Below are 19,258 nucleotides of genomic sequence, written 5' to 3'. Positions count from 1 at the left end.
TACTTAAACACAAATGAAACACATTGGAAAAGCACCTTTGGACATTTCCATACAGAGCTGATGCAGGACCTGTTCACATAATACATCCCAGCCACCAGAGAATTCAACACGCCACTCTAATTTATTCTAAAACGCCTCTTTTCTGGCAAAGACCCAAAACTTTCTTAGATTCTTTACATTCATCTTCTCTTCCATCACCAGGCTCAGCAGTTGGAATTCTTTTTGAGGCTATTTTTCCAAGTCTCACTGTTGGCATGTATGGCAACAGAAAAGACTAGCAGTGCCTCCTTGAGATGTAGGTACTGGTCGGGGGGGGGGGGGGTCCCAGCAATTCAGAGTCAGGCCTCAGTAAATTGATCAATTCCGTACAGCATTGTCCTTCGGGGGTCACTCCTAAATAGAAGGAAGTATTCGGTGTAAGAATGGTGAGAGCTTGCTGTCTTTGGAATTGAGACTATCCTGTCAATTTTACAATATTGATTGGGGCTGCGGAAGACTTCAAAGAGATTCTCACTCATCATCTCAAATATAACTCACTCTGAAATTGTCTTGCGGGCCCCATGAATCTGCGGTGAATACCATTCAGATAGCTTACTATAATGTAAAGTAAATGTGGCTGAGAGCTTGAAATTATGAAATAACTATATTGCGAGGATAGAAGGATGTGGAGTACAAGTGTAGGATAGATAAATGCTCACCTACCACAATATAAAATCAATATAAAGTGTCTAGAATGTTAAATCAAGAAATTGCACTCAGAGTGTGAATGTGGAAATATGAAAATGTCAGAGGAAAGAACTAGACAAATTCATGGTGATTGCCTGAGGGAGTTTTGCCCAATTCTTCCATAGGGGACATCTAGAAAATCTGGAGAAACTGTGTTTTAAATCTACTTAAAGGCATTGGAGAACTATAAGGCAGTAAACAGAGTGAAGATACAGGAGAAAGATGTGGATCGATTGAAATCAAGAGACTAATTAATTAATTAATGTGATTAAGACCCTATTCACCAAAAAGGACCATCCATCAATGAGCAAATAGGCAAATGAGAGTATGGAAGGATACATGTATCTGAAAAGGATTCTCATAGCCAAGATGTGAAAACCCTCCTACAGATCAATAAGAAAAAGACAACACAAAAGAAAAGTGAACAAGAGACTTAAGAATTTCACAGAAGTATATCCAATGTCCAAAAGCAGATGAAAAGATATTCAATCTCCTTTAGTCATCAGGGAAGTGCAAATTAAAACCACACTGCCATACCACCCCCCAGAATGGCTAAAGTCAAGATGACTGACAGTATCAAGTACTGGCAAGGATGTGGAGCGCTTGAAACTCTCATATATTATTGGTGAGAATGTAAATTGGTGTACTTTAAAAAACAGTCCATTGATATCTACCAAAGTTGGGTGCACATGTGTCCTATGATGCAGCAGTTCTACTCATAGATAGAAATCCATGCACATATGCAACGGAAGACAAAAATGTTATGGCAGCATTCTGTGCAGTAGCCCACAGTGGAAACAACCCACATATCCACCAGCCATAAAATGCATAAGTAAATTGTGGTCACTGAAAACGCCACAGAAATGGCAATTAACCAATTAAAGCTACATGCAGCAACATGAGTGAATCTCACAAAATGTTAAGTCAAAGAAGTGAGACATAACTATGTCAGATGCTGAGTGGTTCCATTTTTTAGAAATTTCAAGGAGGCGAAGCTCATGAATGATGATAGGGAGGGTAATGGTTACCTTTGGGGAGAAGGGAGGGGAGTGTTGGGGGGAGGGTATCCCCAAAGCTGGTTATGTTCCGTTTCTTGACTTGGGTGATGATATGGGTGTGTCCACTTTGTGACAATACATTTTATCTGTAGCAACGGATTTGTTCACTTTTCTGTATGGTATTATTCTTCAATTTAAAAAAACAAAACAAAACCCTAAGTACCTTATCTTCATTATAGCTGGCCTCTGGTCTAAGTGTGTTTCCTTGTTCAGCCTCAACCAAAGGAAAAACACAGGTGATTGTGCTGGGTTGGGGGCGGAGCTTAGGGAGATCAAAGGGGGTTGGGGTGAGACACGGGGCTGCTAACCTCTCATTATGAGTCTTTGGTATTATTTAATGTTCAACTCTGTGCAGACATTTCATTAATAATACTTTGATGTATACAGAATACACAGTCAACTTATACATGTATAAAATGGAGATGATAACTTCTGCCTTTGGCAGAAGACAGAGAAAATAGAATTAGCCAGAATTTAAAAATTAAAACACCATCAAAGAAAAACAACATTCTTTCAACAGGTGAATATACATGATATTCACATGTACAGGTGAATATGTATCATATGTACATTACATACACATCACAATATATATAAGGTCTTGTTCAATTTTATTTTTCTTAAGATTAAAGAAACTTTTCATCTATTTTGCTTAGCATTCAAATATTTTATTTCTCCATGGCCACAATAACTTCCATTTAGACAGGCCTGTTAAGAAATTAAACATTTATATTTTCCAGACAATTCCACAGAAGGAACTCGCTAAGGCTCTGTGGCCCTCTCGGGCCCCATGGGTCTAGGCAAGTATGACAAGGCGGCTTTATTCCTGAAACTTGGGGACCTGCTCCAACAGGCCGCAAATTATGTTTCTTTTCCCAGCACAGACCCTGCACTTCTGCGGGCCCGTGTTTTCCTGTCTCCTCCCCAGGAAGGTCACCTCACTCAGACGTGATAAAAATCAATGACATCGTGTCTCTTCGGGGACCCAGCCCCTTCAGGAAGCAGGTGCTTTGGTGGACTGGAAACGGGCAGTTTTCTGCTGCGTCGACCTGGGTTTTCCGCTCAAGCAGCCCTCCGGGCCTAACACTTGAGGCCGCTTTCATGGTTTTTCCAATGACCTTGGCCATTTATGGGCTCCCAGCTCTTTCCCCAGCTGCAGCTCTGTTGTGGAGCCAGCGTCTTCCAGGCCTGCATGAGCCTGGCAGGATTTGCAGTGTTTCTGCGCGCTGGTCCATGTGAAAACAAGAGAGCCTTTTTTGCAGAGGGGGCCAGGACTCACCACTGCTTCTAGGGAAGACTTTCAGGGTTAGTGTCCAACAAAGGAGGGAAAGCTGGTGTGGGCATCCCTGGCTGGAGAAGACGCCGCCTCTAGGCTTCCTCAGCCTGCAGCCCTCAGATGAGCTTGGGGCAGGAGTTCCCACCTACTGTCGTCCCACTCCCCACCCAGAGACAACCACAGGAAGCCCTCAGCTTGGAATCCAAAGACTGAGTTACTGTCCTAGCTGTGCGTCGTTTCACTGCTTGGAGCTTCAGGGTTTGGTTTGTTGTTGTGTTTTTTTCCCCAGGATTAAACGGTACATAGAAACAAGTAGCACAGTTCTAGCACAAAATAAATGCACGTTAACACTCTGTGGGTGACAGAGACAAGGCTACATTGTGTAAGTTGACCATCCAGGTGTCCTTCGTTCCTTGGATCTGCCTTCCACTCCTCTAGTCTGGAAGCTCTATTGTTTGTCCTTGGAGTGAAATTGACCTCTTTGGAGGTCTAGGCAACTGCTCTGGAAATCTGAGAAGGAAATTCACTGGGCTGGTTTTTTTTTTTTAACATACAATAAAATGGACAGATCGTAGGTGTATACTTCAATGCATTTTTTTATTTTTAATAATATTTGGTTATCCACTCAGTTATTTTTTTATTGGAGTATAGTTGATTTACAATGTCATGTTAGTTTCAGGTGTACAGCAAAGTGATTCAGTTATACATATATATACATATATATCTATTCTTTTTCAGATTCTTTTCCATTATAGGTTATTACAAGATATCAGATATAGTCCCCTGTGCTATACAGTAGGTCCCTGTGGTTTATTCAATATATTTTAATAATTGTCTATACCCATGTCATTACTACCTCAGTCAAGATGTAGAGTATTTACATCACTCTGGAAAGTGCCTGCTTACTTTTTTTTTTTTTTGCCAGTACCCATTCCTGCCCCAACTCAGATAACCAGGCATGATGTCCATCAACATAGATTAATTTCACCTGTTCCTGAACTTCTGGTAAAGGGAATTGGTAGTCAATCTCTTGCTCCCTTGATGTCTCAGCATCCCATTTCATCCCCTGTCACTTGAGAATCACTCTTGCTTGAATAGGGAAGCCCTTGGCCCAGGTGCTGTAGGTGACCAGCGAGGAGGTCTGGAAGGCTGATAGGGTTCTTGGGCCTGTGGAACTGGGCTTCAGGCGGGCAGAGCCCTGTTGTACCACACTCGCCTTGTGGTAGGTCAGGACCCAAGTCTGGCTCCAGGATGTAGGGTGTCTGCAGGGTCTGCCCATCTCCTGAGTCCTCCCGCCACCTTCCTCTGCCCATAACTTTGGGGGAGACAGAAGGAGAAGACACTGTCTCCATCACTGCCATCCTTCATCCAGCCCTTTGTCAGAACTGTTGCAAAATGCTTGGGCTGGTTGAGTTTCTGCAACAGAGAGAGGTGGTCAAACCTCTCACTCGTGGACTCAGATTGACCTGGTTTTGAATCCCAATTGTCTCACCAATTAGATTTGTGATTTTGGGCGAGTCAATGAACTCTTCTGAGTTGAGGTTCCCTCATTTGTATTATAAGGCTAATAACAGAGTTTCATCAGTCTTACTTGCAATAATCCAAGTACTTGGCATCTACTACAAGTGCAACAATCTCTAGTGATGATCACTAGGTCTCTAGCTTCATCCCCATCTGAGATGCCTATTGACATTCACCCGTCGGCAGTGTCTGCTACTGGGAAGAGCTGTGCCCTCTTCCTGGGAATGGAGCTGAGTTGGCTCCCTTGGGATGGTCCAGGGGGCAGCCCTTAGGCCCACAGAGGACAGCAACAAACCAATCAGCCAAGTGTGCTCACTCATCTGCTCTGTAATACATATTTTAAAATTTATTTATTTAATTTATATATTTTTGGCCACGTTGGGTCTTCATTGCTGCATGCGGGCTTTCTCTAGTTGCAGCGAGCAGGGGCTACTCTTCGTTGCAGTGCACAGGCTTCTCATTGCAGTGGCTTCTCTTGTTGCAGAGCACAGGCTCTAGGTGCATGGGCTTCAGTAGTTGCAGCACGCGGGCTCAGTAGTTGCGGCTTGCGGACTGTAGAGTGCAGGCTCAGTAGTTGTGGCGTACGGGCTTAGTTTCTCCGCGGCATGTGGGATCTTCCTGGACCAGGGATAGAACCCGTGTGGACTCCTAACCACTGCACCACCAGGGAAGCCCTGCTCTGTAATTTTTTAATGTGTTTATTTATATATTTTTTTATTTTTTATTTTTTGCTGTATGCGGGCCTCTCACTGTTGTGGCCTCTCCCGCTGCGGAGCACAGGCTCCGGACGCGCAGGCTCAGCGGCCATGGCTCACGGGCCCAGCCGCTCTGCGGCATGTGGGATCTTCCCAGACCAGGGCACGAACCTGCGTCCCCTGCATCGGCAGGCGGACTCTCAACCACTGCGCCACCAGGGCAGCCCTTAAATGTGTTTATCTTTGCATTAAGGGAGTTGATGCCATTTTTTTAATCTTGAAATTTTCTGCATATGTAATGATTCACCCCTGCATATATTGTGTCTTTAGCTAAAAACAATGCCCTTTCAATGGTGTTATCAGCCCTGCTCTCAGACTCCAGGGAAGCCTCGTGGCAGGTCAATGTTTACAATTAGAATGTACGTATCTGCCTCTTTACACAGTTACCCCTTGTGTGAATTCTAGGATTTCAGGTCTGGTGAAGGAAAAAGGCATGACCACGAGGTGGCAGTGACACACAACAAGCTTTATTTGGATGGTACTTGGACAGGTTACCTGGAAGGGAGAGTCCCTCAGAGCAGGAGAGCTTCCAGGGACAGAGGCTCAGGGCCACCACCCAGAAGGTGGGAGGTCAAGGGCACTCCCAGGGGAGAGGGGGATCAAGAGGGGATCACATGTCTACATGAGGTCACTCAGCAACGTAGTGCGGAGTCTCTAGGTCAGAGAGCTCCAAAGGGCAGTCACGGTTTAGGGTCTTTTATAGACCTGGGGTTTGTCTTTATCTATGGACAGCAGATGCTGGGTGCTATTTCATGACTTATGGGTTATGCAAAGCAGGTAGGTCCTAAATGGGTAAAAAACCTACTTATTTGGGCTATATCTAAACTCACTGCAGCATGTATATATATATATATATATATATATTTCTGAATCACTTTACTGTACAGAAGAAATTAACACATTGTAAATCAACTATACTTGAATAAAATAAGTTTTTCAAAAAGCCATTTGATGTGTAAAAAATTGACTTGAGTGCAGATAGGCATGAAGAAATCAACAACATAGGGGCCAATACACAAGGGCCACTCTTTAACTCATTTATACAACATACCCCTAAAGAAAATAGTAGACGGAACGCTTGACCTATTTGCCTGGCCTCCTTAAGTTGTTTCATAGTCTCTACCACCATGACATTTAATGTGGACGAGCCCTAGTGGCTGCCCAGTAAAGTTAAAAGCTATTGCCCAAATCCTGAGCTCTCAGGAAAACACAGTAATAGAAAAAGCAGCAATAGAATCTAAGCATCCCCAGACCCCTAGGGATAGGATTGCCATCACCAGGGTCACCGTCTACACAAGAAGCTCTTAGCCTCCTCCCAAGGGTCAGAACAGACCCAAAGTTTCACCATGACATTTAATGTGGACGAGCCCTAGTGGCTGCCCAGTAAAGTTAAAAACTATTGCCCAAATCCTGAGCTCTCAGGAAAACACAGTAATAGAAAAAGCAGCAATAGAATCTAAGCATCCCCAGACCCCTAGGGATAGGATTGCCATCACCAGGGTCACCGTCTACACAAGAAGCTCTTAGGCTCCTCCCAAGGGTCAGAACAGACCCAAAGTTTCAGGGCGTCAACAATACATGAGTCATAACCTCAGCTGACAAAGGACTTGCTTCGTTGGCAGATTTGTCATTATTTCCGTGAAGCAGATGACAATGTATTTGGCCAACAGACATCTTGTTCAATGGATCTCCAAGTTGGTTATAAAAACAAAAGTGAAATAATGCATCATATCTAAGATGTCACTGATTATAAGATACTCCTCTATTTGATGTATCACTAAGACAATTTTTAAAACTTCCATTTAAATAATGGCAATTGAGTGTGTTATGCATCCTGATTGCTCAGTGTTAAGTATGAAAAAAATGTGTTTTGGAATCGATGAGATGCAGTATTACAAAGTATTCCCTTGTGGATGAGCCCACACACATCCTCCCATTCAGCACCACCCGTGGTGACAGAGGTCTTTTAAAAAATTATTATTTTTTATTTCTTTAACTTTCATTGAAATATAGTTGAGTTACAGTGTTGTGTTAGTTTCAGGTGTACAGCAAAGTGATTCAGTTTTATATATATATATATAAAGAAACTGCCATGACCCACTCCCAGCCCAGAGTTCAGACTTTGTCTTGAGAACAAAGTCGTGTCACTGAAGGGTTTTAAACAAGAAGGGACATGACTAGACTAGCATTTTGAAGAAATAGTCCTGCTGCAGTAAGGAAAAGGGGTGGAAGGACACAACCTGAGGACATAGGATTTTAGTTCATAGACTTTTTAAAAATTTAAATTAAAAAAAAAATTTGTAGGAACTCAGGAATGAGGGCAGAGGAAATGAGGTCCCAGCAAGTGGGACCCCAGAACTTTGACCTGAGCTGGAGGTCGGCGGCTGCTCTGGGATTGTGGAGTGAAGCAAGAGGGACAGCCACACAGGCTGGGTTGTCTAAGAGACCGTCCACGTGAAGGGCCCAACAGAAACCACTTTGGGCCTCAGTTTTCCCATCTGTAAAATTGGGATAATTCTAGTTCTGAGCTCACAGTACACTTGTACACAGTACAAGTGTACTGTGAGCACCTGGTACACAGTAGGCACTCGTTACGTGTTCACTGTTATTATTTCAACACCAAGGGGCTACCGCTGGGGTCAGTGAGAAGCAGGCAGGTTGAGGCTCGTGGATTGGAGGTTGAGCTGAGGCTCTCTCGGTTAGTGCTGGGCCCCCTTCTCTGAAGGCACAAAGGAGCCATTAAGCGGATGGGATTTGCCCTGATGGGAGGGATTTGAACTTGACCAAAGCAGAAGAGGAGTCAAGATGACCCCCAGGATTCTGGAGCCATTCTCTGATCACAGAGTGAAGAGTGGGCTGTGGATAAGATAACTTAGAATCAGAGGACCTGATACTGGAGGGATCCAGGGTGTTTCTGGAGCTTAAGGAAGAGACCTAAGGTGCAGATACAACTTTGGGCATCATCAGTACCTAAGGAGAAGTTGAAGCAAAGAGTGGAAGAGTGTGGACAGTGAGCGACCCCAGGGTCAAGGACAGGGCCGTGGATAACGCTGATATTTAAGGGGCAAGTAGAAGAGATGCTGGGAGAGAGGACTAAGGAGTAGGTGGGAGTAGACCAGGGAAGAGCAGTAGCATGGAAGCCAGGGGGCTGGTTCTAAAAGTGGAGACACATCAGGCAACTGTGTGGTGGACGGATGGATGTGTAGGTAGGTGGATGGAAGGATGAATGGATGCATGGATGTGTAGGTAGGTGGATGGATGTATGGATGCATGGATGAGTGGATGTGTAGGTAGGTGGTAGATGGATGAAAGGATGAATGGATGGATGAATGGATGTGTAAGTGGGTGGATGGATGGATGAATAGGTGATTGGGTGGCTGGCTGGCTGGCTAGGTAGTTCAGTGGATGTGTAGGTAGGTGGGTGTATGGACAGATGGATGAGTGGATGGGCAGATGGATGGTTGGATGGTCATTGTCAAATGCTACATGAAAATCCCATAATAAAATAAACAAACAACAAGGACCTACTGTATAGCACAGGGAACTATAGTCAATATCTTATAATAACTTATAATGGAAACAAGCTGAAAAAGAATATATAAAAAGTTCATATATATATATATATATGAGAATCACTTTGCTGTACACCTAAAAGACTGTAAATCAACTATACTTCAATTTTTAAAAAATCCCATAAGAGGAGGCCTGGCTGTGGCTATGTAGATGTCACTGATGAACTCAGAGCAGTGTCAGGAAACCACACAGCAGTTGTTTGGGGAATGACTAGCGGGTGAGAGAGTGTCGATCGCTCTAGCAAGCAACTTGGCTGTGAAGGGCCAAAAATATGTAGGGTGTTTTGGAGGGAGATGTGGCAAAGAGAAGGTTTCTGTTCAGTTTTAAGATGGAAGAGCCTTGAGGGTGTTGACATGCTCATGGAAAGAAGACCCAGTAGAGGAGGGAGCGCTGAGGACCCAGGAGAAATAGGAGGCCCGTGGTTGGAGGTGGGGAAGAAAATGGGCAGGGGGGAGGTAGGTGGAGGGGAGGGAGAGGGAGGGGGGCCTGGGGGGGGAGTAAATTGGGGGAGAGGGGAAGGACCAGGCAAACTAATAAACCTCTATGCAAATGTCCATGGCTGTACTTACAGATAAGGCCATAAGGATACTTTTGAACTTGGAAGAAACAGAAATCAGATACAAATAGGATAAAACTCACAGTCTTCACAGAGCTGACTCCTTCCCTGTGTCAGTAAAAAGCATTTAAGCCGTTTTGCATTTAGGCTTCTAACCCATCTGTTTTAGCACACAGCAAATTTATTCATGGCTGAACTGACTCCTTGATTTATGTATTTTTAAGAAACGTCCTTCATCAGTATTTTCAAAGACTATCATGTGCGCCTGTGTGTATAATTTCATCTTGTTGAAAGTTTCAGCTGAGAAAATGAAGCCATGCAAATTCGTAATGGAAAGAAGTGCTCACTTCTCATAATAATCTGGATGTGGATGGGAACCGGCCATGGATCTGTTACCTGTTTTATATGTGTTTGTCAGACAGCAGCAAAATTGACATTACAGCCAACACTGAGGAATTCTTTTACCCCTCCTCCGCAGCTCCCTCTTCGTTAATTGCAGCTAACTTTCATGGAAATTTTTTTCCTTGAAGTGTTCCACAATCTGATTCAGTCCTGGAGTGAAGCTTTTGGGGGAGAAAGTGAGCTAAAATTTCTTCAACTGTTTTTGACAGATGGGATGTTGGAAAATACACACGCACACACACACACACACACACACACACACATTCTTCTTTAAAATAGAGGGAAGAAAAAGCACTGACCTATTTTTACCCTCAGGTACCTCACTAACAGTGGGGCATTAGTAAACTCCAAGCTTGGCAAGGCTGGGGATGACATCTTTGAAGAGGCAAACCCAGCTGGCTCAAAGGAAAAAGGCCACAGACATCACAAAATTTTAAATCCTGCATCTGAGCCTACAGAGGAAACATTTCCTACCCAGAATTTCAGCAAACCTCATTACGGGAGCCCCACTAAAAAGCTTCAGGGACGTTGCCAACTGCCATTTCTTTTCATTAAGAACAAGCCTGAAAAAAAGATGAAAGAGAAAAAAGCAAAGCAACATTTATCACCCAGCACCATGGGAAAGTGACAAACTCCGAAGCCTGTCTTCAAAGACCTAAGCTCCGGCACACACCTTAGCTGACTCTGGAGACAATGGCAAGAGTTTTTCTGGATCGATGTGGATATTTGAAACCTGCATTTGAAGGCACAAACAGTAAACCCCAGGCACTGGGAGGCTGACTATTGAGCTCATGAAAAGAGTAAGGAGGCCAGTAGATTTGATTCCCCCAAAGTGTGCCTAAAAATTCAAACACAGTGGATCGCCTATTAAAAAATGGCTCGGCTACATCCAAGGACAAACTGTGAGGACAGCACACTAACAAGGAAAAGTCAGACTTCACCGGGTCAGTCTGTAAGGGATGTCCTAGTCCTACCCAACCTGGGGCTGGAGGAGCTTCCTCTCTCCCCTTATGTGTAGGGTTGGAATGAGCTACACCCCGAGGAAAGGAAAGGCCAGGAAGCACATGGAACGTGGGGTTTGGGATCAGAGGACCGAGGTTCAAAGCCCAGCTCTAATAATGACTTGGACTCTCCAAGACTCAGGTTTTTTTTTTGCAGGGCTGTTGTGAGGCCCGGTACATAGTACGTGTTCAATAAACAGCTGAATGTAGGAGTAACAGGAGCAGAAGCCCCAGAGCTACACGTTCTGCCTCTGCTATTTACTTCTTGCTCTTCAGGGAGCCCCAGGTTCTTTGAGCCTCAGTGTTCTCATCTGTGAAATGGAAATGACAATGATGATGACGCCTGCTTTCTCTAAAATATACTCCTTGGCTCCCATACGTTTCCCGATGGTTCCTGGGGCAGATCCCTCTCCCAGAGTTAGAGATCAACGAATAAGTCCACAAAAGAATTTGTAAGCAGAAAAGTACTATCAAAATGTTAGTTTATTTTTATTATTGCTCCACGGTACATGAAAACAATGTGTAAAACACACTGCGTGGGTATTCATACCTTCCCAATGATGGCAATGTGCTGAGAGCAGTCTCCCTCTCCCAGCAAGCCCATAGCAGGGCTCTCTGCCTCCTGGTTTGAATAGGGGCAGCCCAGAGCCCTCAGCAGTGCCGAGTCTCCCAAGCAGCAGAGGCGGCAATCACTGTCACTGGCCCGTGATTGACCTACTGGCAGCACCGCTGACCGGCAACCAGGGGCTCTCAAGACTTGATTTGCAGGGACTTCCCTGGTGGTCCAGTGGCTATGACTCTGCATGGGGACCATGCAGGGGGTCAGGGTTCGATCACTGGTCAGGAAACTAGATCCCTCATGCCGCAACTAAGAGTTCGCATGCCACAACTAAATATCCCGCACGTCACAACTAAATATCCCGCACCCCGCAACTAAAGATCCCACATGCCACAACTAAGACCCGGCGAGGCCAGATAAAAAAATAAAATATATTAAAAAAAAAAAAAGACTGGGCTTCCCTGGTGGCGCAGTGGTTGAGAGTCCGCCTGCCGATGCAGGGGACACGGATTCGTGCCCTGGTCCGGGAAGATCCCACATGCCGCAGAGTGGCTGGGCCCGTGAGCCATGGCCGCTGAGCCTGCGCGTCCAGAGCCTGTGCTCCACAACGGGAGAGGCCACAACAGTGAGAGGCCCGCGTACGGCAAAAAAAAAAAAAAAAAAGACTTGGGGGCTTCCCTGGAGGCGCAGTGGTTGAGAATCTGCCTGCTAATGCAGGGAACACGGGTTCAAGACCTGGTTTGGGAGGATCCCACATGCCGTGGAGCAACTAGGCCCGTGAGCCACAACTACTGAGCCTGCATGTCTGGAGCCTGTGCTCCGCAACAAGAGAGGCCGCGATAGTGAGAGGCCCGCGCACCGCGATGAAGAGTGGCCCCTGCTCGCCACAACTAGAGAAAGCCCTCGCACAGAAACGAAGATGCAACACAGCAAAAATTAATTAATTAATTAATAAATTCCTACCCCCAACATCTTCTTAAAAAAAAAAAAGACTTGATTTGCTGGAACAGCATCAAAGAGGGCCCCCCCACCCTTCCCCCACCACCCTTCCTGCCCTCGTGCTATCCTCTGGCTCCAGCTGTCCTTGCACACCCCTCCGCTCACAACGCGGCCCTGCTCCAGCTCCAGATTTGTACCTGCCGAGAGTCTAGACAGCCCATATGTCCTCCCACGCGGCCCGAAGCAAAGCCTGTGTCAGCGGGTCTGGCGGCCTTGAACCCGTTGTTCTCCTGACTGTTCCAATCCATCTCGAACACGTTGTCCCTGAAACCATTATCATTCCTTTCAAACAGAATTTATTAAGTGGGAAGGGATTCTGGGAGACTATCAGGCAAATTCCATCGCTTTGGCGCCTGAAGCAAACGGCCCCTCCGAGCCTGGTTTAGATCTGCCTGGGGTGCCAAACGCTTCTCTGGCTCCTTTGCCTGAGGGCGGGCCTGAGATCAAAGGGAGCGGCAGCCACAGACCCTCGTAAACACAGGGCTCTTCTAGTAACTTCCAAACCCTGCCAACATTGGTGAGAAGGGAGAAATCTGAAGAAGACCTCGGGGGAAGCTGCTCCCAAACTGTGAGGATCACTCTTCCCAACATTCTAGGCACTGGGCCTGCATCTGGGGAGCTGGGGGTGTGCATGCACCCGGCGCTGCATTAATGCTGGTATAAAGGGGCATGAGGTGGGTCGGCCTTCCAGAGGTCTACAGTTTATAGAAGCATGCTTTGAGCACCTGCTGTGTGCAGGGCATATATTAAGCACCCTGGGGTGGGGTGAGGGAGAAACAGAACTGACTCATGTTTGCATCTGGACATGTGCACAAGAACCAGCCAGGAAGTAAGGCTAACAGCTAGTGGCATGGTCGTGGTGGAAACGGTGTGGATGATCCGTTTACTGTAATGTGGGTGTTTTGGCTGCAACAAAGGCAGCTCAGCTGTGCAGGGAAGAGGGCCGTGAACTGGTCTGAGAATAGGATCTAGATTTATTGGGGCTCTCCCTGGGTTGCTCAGCAGTGCTTGCCCTTGCCCTTGAGCCAATCTGGGTGTCCTCACACTGCATCCCCAACACAAATGGAACTCCAATCTAGGGATAAATAAGGTAACACTTGCTAAAGTTTTCCAAAGGAGATGGAAGAGAAGTTTATCTCACACTCAAAGAGTAAAACCTTCCCCCAAACTGTTTCTTTCCACAGGGCTCTGATCTTTGTCAGGGTTTCTGTTGCTACTGGAGCTGCCTCATCCATCCTTTACATCCCCCCAAATCTCCTCCTCCCTGCTCTCCGAGCTTCCAAGCCATCTTCCAGCTCAGAATTTCCATTCAGAAATCCATTCCCTTCAGCTTTCAGATGCTTTAGCACGAGGAAGAGCCCAGTGACTGTCTGACCAGAACTACATACTGTTACGGGCTGAACTGTGTCCCCTGCAAAATTCGTATGTTGAGGTCCTCAAGCCCAATTCCTCAGAATGTGACCTTATTTGGAGAGAGGGTCTTTAGAAAGGCAATCAGGTTAAAACAAGGTCATTAGGGTGGGTCCTAATCCAATATGACTGGTGTCCTTATAAAAAGGGGAAATTTGGAGACAGGCAGGAATATGGGAAGAATGCCATGTGGAGAGACACAGGGAGAATACGGCATCTGCAAGCCAAGGAGAGAGGCCTGCAACAGATGCTCCCTCCCAGCCCTCAGAAGGAACCAACTCTGCTGACACCTCAATCCTGGCCTTCCAGCCTCCAGGACACTGAGATGATACATTCCTGTTGTTTAAGCCCCTCCCCACCCACGCCGCCTGCCATACTTTGTTACAGCAACCCTGGCGAATTAATCCACCTCTCCAGGAGCCCCTGGCTGAGTGGGGCTTCAGCTCATCCTGCTGCAGAGGAGAGGAGTAAAGCAGGCATCCCAGCAAGGGGACCCAGCAAAAGCCAATGCCTGGGGACAGAGCATCCAGGGAGGCCAGTGGCCTGGCTCTGGGGGAGGGTTGGTGATGACGAGCATCAGAGAACAAGGCGGCCAGGCCAGGCCAAAGGAGAAGGGGGCTGGGCTGTGGAACTCAGATGTGAAATTTATTGCAATATTCATTCCTTCTTTGTTCCACAGAGGTTGCATGCAGCTGCGTCCAGGTTCTCCAGAGCCGCAGCTCTCTAGAACCCAGGGTTCACTCTGGATATCTTCACGGTAAGTGTGCTGCCTCTGTGCCGCCCCCCAGGGTCACTCTGTCCACCTCGTGCCCGCAGCTCCCGTTCTGAGACATTCAGCTCCGTGCTTACCTTGGCCTTATTCTCTGGTCAGCCTCCCTCCCTTCAGATCGTCATAGGTCCTCTCTGTTCTGTTCCGTGTGTCCCCTGAGGCCCTCTGCTGGGGTCCGACGGCCCGCTCCGCACGGCGGGTGGACCATACGCTGCAGGACGGGGAACGGGAGGGCCTCGGGGCTGGGAGTCAGGAGACAGCCTTTCTGAACTTCAGTTTCCTCATCTATAAAATGGCCTGGCGGACTCCACTGTCTCCCCAGTTTGAATCTCCTAAGGGTCTTTAAGTAATTGTTACCTCTTAATAGAACAGGTATTCTGACAAAAAGTGGGGCAGGAAGGGTGGGGAATGGGGTCTTCTGGTCGCTCTGGGATTCCCCAGCAAGGCAATCCCACAGAAGCCAGGGCTTTCAGGGAAAGTTTTTTTCTGTCTACTGATGGAAGCAGGAAGCAAATGCCCAGGGTCTCCCAAGAGACTGGGGAGTCTCCTCTGGGGTCAGTGCCAGAGAGGAGCCCCTGGCCACCCACCGCGGAGCGTCCCTCTGGCTCATCCTCCGGTGGCCATTCTCCTCATAGCCCCCAGGTGGCGCTGCAGGACCATAGCCCTGAGCCATCCTCAGCCCAAGGTTCCCCCAGAGCCCCTCCTTGGAGAGAAGAAGGCAAGAGGCTAAAGCTTAAACTCGAGGCCTGGCCTTCTTCTAACGCTCCAATGCCTTCTAGAGCCTTTCAAGCAGTTGACTCAAAGGCATCTAGCCTGTCCCTGCCACGTGACGTCAGAAGTGGCAAAGTGCTGAGAGCCCGGCTGCTGGAATCCACACAGGCCAGCACCCAAGGGTCTGAGCCCACCGTCCTGCCATCTGTCCCCCTCCAGAAACCAGACCCACGCGACATCCACAGACACTCGCTTCAGGGAGGAAAACCTCTGTGAGTCTCAAGGTCACAAAAAACAGACAAAAACGAAACACCAGTCTTCACAGATGGAGCCTTCTGGCTGGGAAATCAGCTCACCTCCTCCACCTACATTCCTCCTGGAACTCCTCCACACTCAAGGGGGGACCCGCACTACACCGCACACACACACCACATAAACACATACACACATACACATACCATGTAAACACATACCCCACATGTACACACTATGCACACACATGCCATTCACCAAGTACACACGATACACACACCACATACCACACACAGAACACACACCCCACACACACACATGCACACACTCATCACATACACTACACACAGCAGCTTTGAAGAGTGATCCCAGAATTGGCCCCTGTGTGACATTCATGCTGATTTCGAAACAACTGAGTGATCATCCTTCCACGTGAAATGCCAGCTCATGAGAAGAGCTGGCCAACCCCCTTGTTGCATTCACCTGCAGAACTTGCAGTGGGCGGCACAAGTGCAGGCAGAGAAGGACCTGGGAATATTCTAGAAAATCTGATCCATACACGTTTCCTCGGACCTTTGATATTTTTGTCAAGAGTTCTAGGCTATTGAAAGGAAAGAACCATCAATGAGGTAATGCAAAGGAGGGGATTAAAGCTGATAGACCCCAAATCACATCTTTTACATTTTAGGTAACCTCTTCAGCCCTAACCCTTGGCTACTAATGAGGGAGAATTTTCTTCCCTTTTCTTGCAGAAGAAGGGCCTGTGTGACCCAGGAACAGTGTTCCTTTCCTCCCAGAGCTCAAGGGCAGGTCACCGCTTGGCATTAAGCCAAGAGCAGAGGCCAGGGAGACCATTGGAACCCCTAAGGCCAGAGACCTCAGAGGGTCGGCCAGGCCAGCGCTGTGTGAGGGTCAGGGTCAGGCCACCTTCCCTCCAGGCCCATCCACTGCTCACAACAGTCAAGGTGGTGTGTGAGCCAGAGAGAAAACGCACCTGCGGAGGCCCTCATCCCCCAGGACTGGGCTCCCTACGGATCTTGGAGGCCTAAGGACAGTGCTCAGGGCCAGGACAGTGGTCAATACAGACGTGAGAAGCAAAAGGCACCGGGCACCTCGTAGGGAACGCAGCTACGAGTCCCCTCCAGCTCCATCTCAGCCCAAAGGCCAAGCAGAGAGAGGGACCAAGGCTCTGCACAAACTCGTTCCTTGAAGCCCAAGTTCCATCCAGGCATCTTGAAGTAGAAACACTCAAAGCCACTTAGACCCACCTAACAAGTTGGTCATTAACTTGATGCCTGGGAAGGTAGGGTTCAACCTGCCAGCCCCTGTTTCTCAACAGTGACAGGGTGTTGTCCCCCAAAATGAGAATTGCCAGGACTTGCAAGGTGACAACTGTCGCCCAGTAGGTTCCAGACAGTTCGCGTGAAGGGTGATTAAAGGTGTGAGGAATCTTGAGAGTTGAGCCTCCTTTACGGATTTGTTCTAGTCCTTCCGGCAGGGGTGATCCAGCTTCTGCTTGAATACTTCTAGGAACAGGAGGCTCCCCCTGTTCTAAATCAGCCTGCTCTGTTGTTGAGAGTTCATTCTTCGTTCTTCTATTGATGCAAAATCTGCTTTCCAGAAGTTTGACCCACTGGTCCAAATTCCACCTCTGAAGCTCCACAGAAGGGTCTTCTCTTCCCACGAGGCAGGGTGACCCGGAACTTGGTCACTGATCACTGTCTGCAAGGGGGGCGGGGGCGGAGGGACTGTGTGAAGGAGCGAGAGGGGCCACGGCTGCTGGACCAAGGCCACTGGCCACACTCCTTCCTGGGAATCACCCAGAGCCAGCGGCTGGGGTGGAGGGTAGACCTTTACGGATCTCAGATTCTGGGGGTTGAAAGGATCCCAAAGCTGGCAGCCTCAGAGGAGAGGTTCATGGCTCTTGGGGCTGAACCCTCCCATGTGGAAGGGCAGCGGCATTGATGTTTCTGAGACCTGGTGACCCTCATGCCATGTGTAGACAGTCTCCAAAGAGGGCTTCCGGCAGCCGCCTCCCTACCCGTCTACACGTGCTGTCCACTGTAAAGAGGTGGAGGCTTGCTCCCTGCCCCCTGCCCCTGGGCTGGTTCTGTAGCTTGCCTTGACCAACAGAAGGCAGCAGAAGTGACCACGCTAGTTCTAGGCCCAAACTTTAGAAGGCCTGCCGGTTTCCACTGTCTCTCTGGGGAACCCCAGCCACCCTGCAGTAAAGCAGCTCTGACGAGTCTACTCAGTGATGAGGCCCCCGTGGGGCAGAAGCTTCTGCTCCCCTGTCTCTGGCACACCTGCAGTCATGTCCACGTACTAGTTCAGCCCAGCCCTGTAGCCCTTGTCCTCTGCTCAGGCCTCTGCCCTCCTCTGTGGCAGCTCTGTAACCCTTCTGCCTGCAGCATGCTGGGCCCATGCCCGTCGGAGGCATCCCTCCTTCCCTCCTGGGGCCCCCCTCCCTGGCTTCACATGGCCCAGGCCCTGATGGAGAGACAGTGCTGGCAGCCAGGGCAGGGAGATGTCCAGACAAGGTGATGGATTTGATGGATGGAGGCCCAGGTTTCCTGAAGGCCTCCTAAATATTGATACTGTTCCCTCTCTGTCCCTCACAGCTTCACTGCAGAATCGGCATTTGGGGGGCTGCCAGAGGGAGAAACGAGCATGGGAGGGTGGGAGGGAGAGTCTGAAGGGTGCGTGGCTCTGCGCATTCCATCTCCTCCATGGAGCAGTTACAGACATTACCTCATCTCTCTGAGACCGGTCTCCGGATCTCCAGGATTAGAGGGGAAAGTGACTCTCCTTTCCTCCCTCCCTGCCCTTCTCACAGCACCTACCCCCATGCGGACCCAGGGAGGCTGGGAAGGCCTGTAAGGGCAGAGTGGGTGGCCCGAGGGTGCTCCTGGGAAAGAGAAGAATCTGCCCGGACCCCTTCCCCTCAGCCCCAGAGAAAGGGTCCCCATGAGCCAGAGCTAGACCCTGCCTCTTGGGGATGTGAGGTGATCCTCTGGGCTGGGCTGGCTGCCCGGCATCACCTCGGGCCCCAAGATTTGGTGGCCCCACTTCTCTTTGTCCCTGCACCCTGGCCTTTGTGTCCAGCTTAGCTGTGTGTCTGCGTGGTCCTCTCCACACTGAGTCTATGGCCTTCTCAGGACAAGGGCTCCTATATCCATTTCGGTCTCTCAGAGACCCTTCTGCAGGCGATGTCTTTCATATAATAGTTGCTCAGTAAGTGAGAAGTTAAATGAAATGAAATAACTTAGAGTTTTGTGGAGTGGAGATAATGGGGAAGGACCTTGACCTTCCCTGGAACCCAGAAGATGGACTTCAGGCCAGATGTCTTGTCCACACCCAGCCCCACTGTCCATGACTATAACCAGCAGACACTGCATGAGGCACAGGTGCCCATGGAAGGTCACAGGGGTGCCAGGACACTTGTCCCCACCCACCCTCTGGTTGTGCCGTATGCCTGGGGTCAGGCTGCCCACCACTGCTCCCTGTGGATGTGGAATGGAAGGGAGAGATTTCTGGAACAGAGGCCATCTCTTGGGCCGCAATGGTGTCCACTCACTTCGCCTACTGTGGCTTCCCTTCCTTTCACGGGGGCTATTATTGGCACTTCCCACTCATCTGCAAGGCCTAAAAGGAATCTTTGGAAACCACATGAAGGGGAGGAGGGACGAG

General features: G+C 48.4%; 1 protein-coding gene across 2 annotated transcripts in view; it reads left to right on the top strand.

Annotated features, from left to right (window-relative positions):
- Positions 1-19,258, top strand: part of TLR5 (toll like receptor 5) — a 60,365-nt gene that overhangs the window by 33,763 nt on the left and 7,344 nt on the right. For both annotated transcript variants that reach the window (XR_002645358.2, XR_002645357.2), the window contains exon 3: positions 14,516-14,593. The gene's annotated coding sequence lies outside the window, so the exon portion shown is untranslated. The remainder of the gene's footprint in view (positions 1-14,515; positions 14,594-19,258) is intronic.

This window comes from Delphinapterus leucas, chromosome 1, assembly GCF_059928025.1.
Source record: "Delphinapterus leucas isolate spDelLeu-1000000601 "Yukka" chromosome 1, BTC_Dleu_Yukka2, whole genome shotgun sequence".
Lineage (NCBI taxonomy): Eukaryota > Metazoa > Chordata > Mammalia > Artiodactyla > Monodontidae > Delphinapterus > Delphinapterus leucas.
The sequence above is the reverse complement of the archived record's forward strand: the minus strand, read 5'-3'. Positions and strand labels throughout refer to the sequence as shown.